Here is a 6,634-nt window from a genome sequence, read left to right on the forward strand (position 1 = left end):
AAATGGTCACACCTTCAATTTTAAAAAGACACAATAAATTCAGTTTGCATATCTAGGAGTACTGCACCAATAATCAGTGTTACTCATGGTGAGGAAACAGTAAATAAGGTGGGAGCTACAAAATTCTTAGGTGTTCATATTGATGAGGATTTAACTAGAATATGCACATCTGAGAACGCCTAAAACAACTTTTCTCAGCCACAATTGCACTTAGAATTACTGTAAACCTTGAGCAGAGACAAATCAGTGAGATGCCTTTCTAACATATTTTCATTGAATAAGTCATACGGAATAATATTCTGAGGTCAACGATTTTTAAGAAAGAAAGTCTTCGTTGGTCAAGAAACTTGTTCACCCATGACCACCTTTCGGACATCTGTTTAAGGCATTAGGCATTCTGAATGCTGTGTCACAATGTATTTATTCCCCATGAAGTTCGCTGCAAATAATCCACTGTAGTTCAAAAGGATCAATGATGCACGTAATTACAATGGCACAAGGAAATAGAGGCAATCATTGCTCCACATTAAGGTTATCTCTGAGAACAAAAAAGGGTGCACAATGCTGCAACTAAAATTTTTCATCATTTCCCCAGTTTATAAAATGTCTGACAGACAGCAAAGTAACATTTGGAAAGAAACTGAAAAAGTTTCTCCCTGACAACTCCTTTTATTCCGTAGAAGAATTTCTATTATTTTGATGCGTAAAAGGTGTTGAGTAGAAATTACTAACTTACACTTCTATATACAAAAATATATAAGAAATATGTTCAGCGTCAAGATGATCTGCGATGTGAATTTAAAGTGACTCGTTCAACATCATTACGATGTATTATGCAAAATGATCCATGGAACACGAAAACAATTAACTAACCCAACCATCACTGGTGAAATAGCATTTTCCGTAGAATGCAGATAGTTGTATAACAGATTATCCTCATTTGGCGGGCAATTAAGTTTTAGCAGTGAAGTTTGGGTCTCCCTTCTTTCCTACATCGTTGTCGTTAATGACTTAAGTGCGTTATGTACAGCTAAAGATGTGGCTATAAGTTAAGAAACAGATCGTGTCCCATTAAAGATCGTCATACAGCTTGAAAAACGTCCGTTTATTTTCATTACAGTCTAGACTATGAACTAGATAAGGTATTTCATCACTTTCATGTACCATCTTTATCATTTTCTGCTCGGATTCATGTCTGTAAGAAGTGATCTGTGCGGTAGGTGTTTTATTTAATCCTGACTCCCTTTACGATCAGCAGCCTCTATTTCATGAACACTCCCTGGCTTGCACGAAATACATTCTCGTAGTCTGGCTGTGGACTACGGCGAATTTTCTAGTCTCTCTAAGCTTAGAAACGGAGAGTTGAACCAACGGAATGCATACGTCAACAGCAGGGGGAGGAATCGAAGGACAGGGAGAGAGATGGTGGAACTATCTTTCCCACCGAACGCGTAGCCGTGTGTTTCCATTCATTGCTGGACGTTCGCTGCAGAAGTTGCGAGACCTATCGAGAGAGTCTATCCGTTAAAACTGGCGGACAAGAAATCCATAGGACGCAGTTCGGATGCGAGCCAATTGGGCTGGCGTGTTGCCCCCGGAAACAAGAGCTGTGATTCGGCAGAATTTGCGCCTAGACGTGGATCCTCTCACGGGTGTAGAGGAGCAAACGGGCAGTTGAAGATGGACGTGCTACAGGCAGGACGCATTGGAGATGTAATTGGCCGATGGGAACGCGCTGTGCAGCTATGCCACGAGGCAATGTTGGTACCAAGTACTTCAACTTCTTGCTGGAGTACCGTTAGTTACATCGTGATCAGTGCTTGTTATTAGTCACAACTCTTTGTATTGAAACGTCCCCTTAGAAAAATTATACACGACTGTGCTTAAACTGTCACACAATAGTTTTTAGCGCAACGCAATCTGACTTTCAATAATCCCTACAAGAGAATGGCCCTGACTAACATTAACCTATATGTTTAACAAATCACTTATCTCACAAAAATCTTCGTTACTCGAACTACTGCAATACAGCGAGCGCCACTACTGCCAGCTAAATAAAAGATTCAAACTACTGAAGGCACTAACTACTGATAGGCATATTTAGCAAATGAAAGATTTTAATACAGAACAAACAATGTATTTACCTTAATAGTCATAATATATATATCAGTTCATGACACCAATTCTTACAAATTTCAAATCTCCGCCATCTCTCTCCCCAGGTCCACCACCGCTGGCGGCTCACCTTCAACTGCGCAACGCTACGCGCTGTTAGCATCCAGCTGCCGCTGCCCAACACTACAATGGCAGACAACAATGCAAACCAGCCACAGACAGCACACGGCACAGCCAGTGATTTTTATACAGAGCGCTTCGTGGCGGCGGCGTTACCAATAAAAAAACCTAAACAGCCTACTTACAGTATCAGCCTCCTTCTGAGTTGGTGAAGTCTTTGCCGCGTGTGTCGTAGCTAAATTCCGTACACCGCTCTGTTTCATGTTGATCAGTGTGCTCCTTCCCTTGTTTTGACGACTGTAATTAGCATCAGCTTTTCTCTCGGTCTGCTCTCGTCCCATGCAAATCGGTTAACGAAGTATTAAGTCATCTGTACCATGAATTTGTGACAATGACAACTTTCTCTCTTGTTCTTTGGCGTAAGCAGTGCTTATCTGTGTAGCAGCACGCTGGATCGCGGTCAAAGGAAACCCCACACCACGCTGATCACTTTGTCAATTCAGCATTTCGTAAGGGACAGTAGCATGTAAGAACATTGTTTGTTATACAGTTAAACTTCATTCATGTACAATGTAAGTGTAATAAATCCCAAACTTTAAATTAAATCTTTTATTTAAAGCTTCCCAGGTCATTTCCAGGTGCATCAGACATTAGACTAAGGACTATGTAAGATGCTGCTCAACTTGATTTCCTTTCCATAAGGTCATCCTGGTGGCGCTTGTTTCCCTTCTGTCAGGGTAAAGAAATTGTTTTACATGCTCTCAGCGCAGAAATTCCTCCCATAGTGTGGCCGCTGCACTTATGAGGCACGATACCAGCTTCAGTGGATGTAATAAAAAAAAGTAATAGGGATGAGCTGTTAATATACTGAATTCCCATTTTTGACAATTCTTTTCCAGAGTCACAGGTTAAGATCACTAGTTTGTCGTCAGATCAATCGACAAATAAAAAAACATAGTCAGCACCTCGTAAGCGCTACGCGGTGTTATTTTTGCCAGATATCTTAGACAATGTCTGGAACTGCTTGGAAAAGTGGGTGAAGAATAGTACTCAAGATCCCCACAGTTTGATAGCTGTACGGCTTCTGATAATCAATGAGTGGCTTCAGCTGGATATGGTATACCTGAAGAGACTTCTGGACTGCCTTCCTCGCCAGTTGAGGCTAGAGGAGTGGCTGCACGGTACTGGCGCAATGTCTCCTGAGGGTGAATAAGTGTCGTCGCATATATCTGAAACTACAATATCTTATTAGTGCACATACATGGCAGCAAGATGATTTTACGATGATCACTGTGATAACGGTAACCGTAATGCAGTCCAATAACTGTGATGCAGTCGGTTGAACAAACGTTTATGGAAAATTACCAGACTACAATAGATTTCTCTATGGCGACACAATGTCGTGCTTTAGAAACATCCCGAAGTGTTTGTGTCGCTTTTATGGCTGTGATCTTATGGCTTTTAAGTGATCTACCGCCACATGAGAACTTCCAGTCTACCAACGAGTGCCATTTTCCGGTATCTGCTTAGTTTGCACACACGTCAAATTACGTCGCATTAATACACATATAATAAACAAATTTTCCATCAGCTCCTTTCCAAGAACTCCTGAAGATAGACGTTGACTGTGGATATTCTATCACAGACACAGTCCCTTTGACTGTTCAGAGAGTAAGGCGCTGCAGTCATGGACTCTGCTGCTGGTCCCGGCGGAGGTTCGAGTCCTCCCTCGGGCATAGGTGCATGTGTTTGTCCTTAGGATAATTTAGGTTAAATAGTGTGTCAGCTTAGGGACTGATGACCTTAGCAGTTAAGTCCCATAAAATTTCACACACATTTGAACATTTGAACCGTTCAGAGGTGTCGCTAAACCCACCCAAAGCTGTAAACAACGATGCATGGGTAGCGCCTATTAGACGGAGGGGGTCCGACAGCCAACCAGTTCCAGTTCTTCCACCAGGAAGGAGGTACACGGCTCATGTCGTCTGTAGTTCAACCATACCTACATGATCAAAACCGTGATTCGATCGCGTCCGCATTGTTACCTAGTGTCAGGAAGGGCTCTCAACATTAGAAGTGTCCAGGCGTCTCGGGGTGAACCATGGCGATGTTGTTCGGACATGGAGGAGCTTCAGAGAGACAGGAACTGTCGATGACATGTCTCGCTCAGGCCGCCTAAGAGCTACTACTGCAGTGGATAATCGCTACCTACGGATTATGGCTCGGAGGAACCCTGACAGCAACGCCAGCATGCTGAACAATGGTTTTCGTGCAACCACAGGACGTCGTATTACGACTCAAACTGTACGCAATAAGCTGCATGATGCGCAACTTCAGTCCTGACGTCCATTGCGAGGTCCAACTTTGCACCCACGACACCATGCAGCGCATTACAGATGGGCCCAACAACATGCCGAATGGACCGCTTAGGATTGCTATCACGTTGTCTTCACCAATGAGTGCCGCATATGCCTTCAACCAGACAATCGTCGGAGACGTATCTGGAGGCAACCCGGTCAGGCTGAACGCACTGTCCAGCGTGTGCAGCAAGGTGGAGATTCCCTGCTGTTTTGAGGTGGCGTTATGTGGGACCGAAGCACGCCGTTGGTGGTCATGGAAGGCGCCGTAACTGCTGTGCGCTATGTGAATGCTCTCCTCCGACGTATAGTGCAACCATTTCTAGGCGCTACAGTCTGGAACCACGCGATCGCTACGGTCGCAGGTTCGAATCCTGCCTCGGGCATGAATGTGTGTGATGTCCTTAGGTTCATTAGGTTTAAGTAGTTCTAAGTTCTAGGGGACTGATGACCTCAGATGTTAAGTCCCATAGTGCTCAGAGCCTCGCGCCTCCATCGTGTACATCTTATGAATGACTTCCTTCAGGACAACGACATCGCTCGACTAGAGCGGCCAGCATGTTCTCCACACATGAACCCTATCGAACATGCCTCGGATAAATTGAAAAGGGCTGTTTATGGACGACATGACCAACCAACCACTTTGAGGGATCCACGACGAATCGCCGTTCAGGAGTGGGGCAAACTGGACCAACAGTATCTTGATGAACTGTGAATAGTATGCTACGACGAATACAAGCATACATGAATGCAACACGACGTGCTACTGGGTATTAGAGATACTGGTGTGTACGGCAATCTGGTCCACCACCCCTGAAGGCCTCACTGTTTGGTGGTGTAACATGCAATGTGTGGTTTTCATGAGCAATAAAAAGGGCGGAAATGATATTTATGTTGATCTCTATTCCAATTTTCTGTACAAGTTCTGGAACTTTCGGAACCGAGGTGATGCAAAACTTTTTTTGATGTGTGTGTATACCTATGCAGAGCAGAACTAATAAAACATTTAGTCAGCGTTGATCCATCGTGGATACGGGACAGCAGCCGGTTATATATTTATCAAAGCAAAATCAGCAAACAGCTGTATATTTTCAAAAGTAATTTTATTTACACGACCGGTTTCGGCATCTCATTAATGACATCTTCAGACCCCTATGCATTCCATGTATAGAGAATCAGATACCCCGATGCATGCATAACCGGAGCCATGATTATCCGGATTCCGCGAATTTTTTTGTGCAATGTACACTTCTAAATCTTGACAGTTTGTTGTCTGACAGTTTCTTGTGAAGTCATAGAAATGCACACCCCACAAAAGATTTACGGAATCTAGGTATTGATGAATCTGGTTATGCATGCAATGATGAAGCTGATTCTCTTGACGTTAATGGTCTGAAGACGGCATTAAAAAGCTGCCGGAACTGGTCGTATAAATAAAATGCCGAAACTGGTTGTGTAAATAAAATACCAACTCCTGAGAATTTACGGCTGTTTTGTAACATTACTTTGGTAAATACGATGTTATCTGGTCGAATCTTGATTTTTTCCTAGGTGTCAATTACAACTTTATTACCATGCCTTATATTTCATTATACACTACTGACCATTAAAATTGTTACACCAAGAAGAAAAGCAGATGATAAACGGGTATTCATTGGACAAATATACTAGAACTGACTTGTGATTACATTTTCACGCAGGTTGAATGCATAGATCCTGAGAAATCAGTACTCAGAACAACCACCTCTGGCTGTAATAAGGGCCTAGATACGCCTGGGCATTCTGTCAAACAGAGCTTGGATGCCGTGTACAGGTACAGCTGCCCATGCAGCTTCAACACGATACCACAGTTCATCAAGAGTAGTGACTGGCGTATTTTGGCGAGCCAGTTGCTCGGCCATCATTGACCAGACGTTTTCAATTGGTGAGAGATCTGGAGAATGTGCTGCCCAGGGCAGCAGTAGAACATTTTCTGTATGCAGAAAGGCCAGTACAGGACCTGCAACATGCGGTGGTGCATTATCCTGCTGAAATGTAGGGTT

Source organism: Schistocerca gregaria, chromosome 5 (assembly GCF_023897955.1).
Source record: "Schistocerca gregaria isolate iqSchGreg1 chromosome 5, iqSchGreg1.2, whole genome shotgun sequence".
NCBI lineage: Eukaryota > Metazoa > Arthropoda > Insecta > Orthoptera > Acrididae > Schistocerca > Schistocerca gregaria.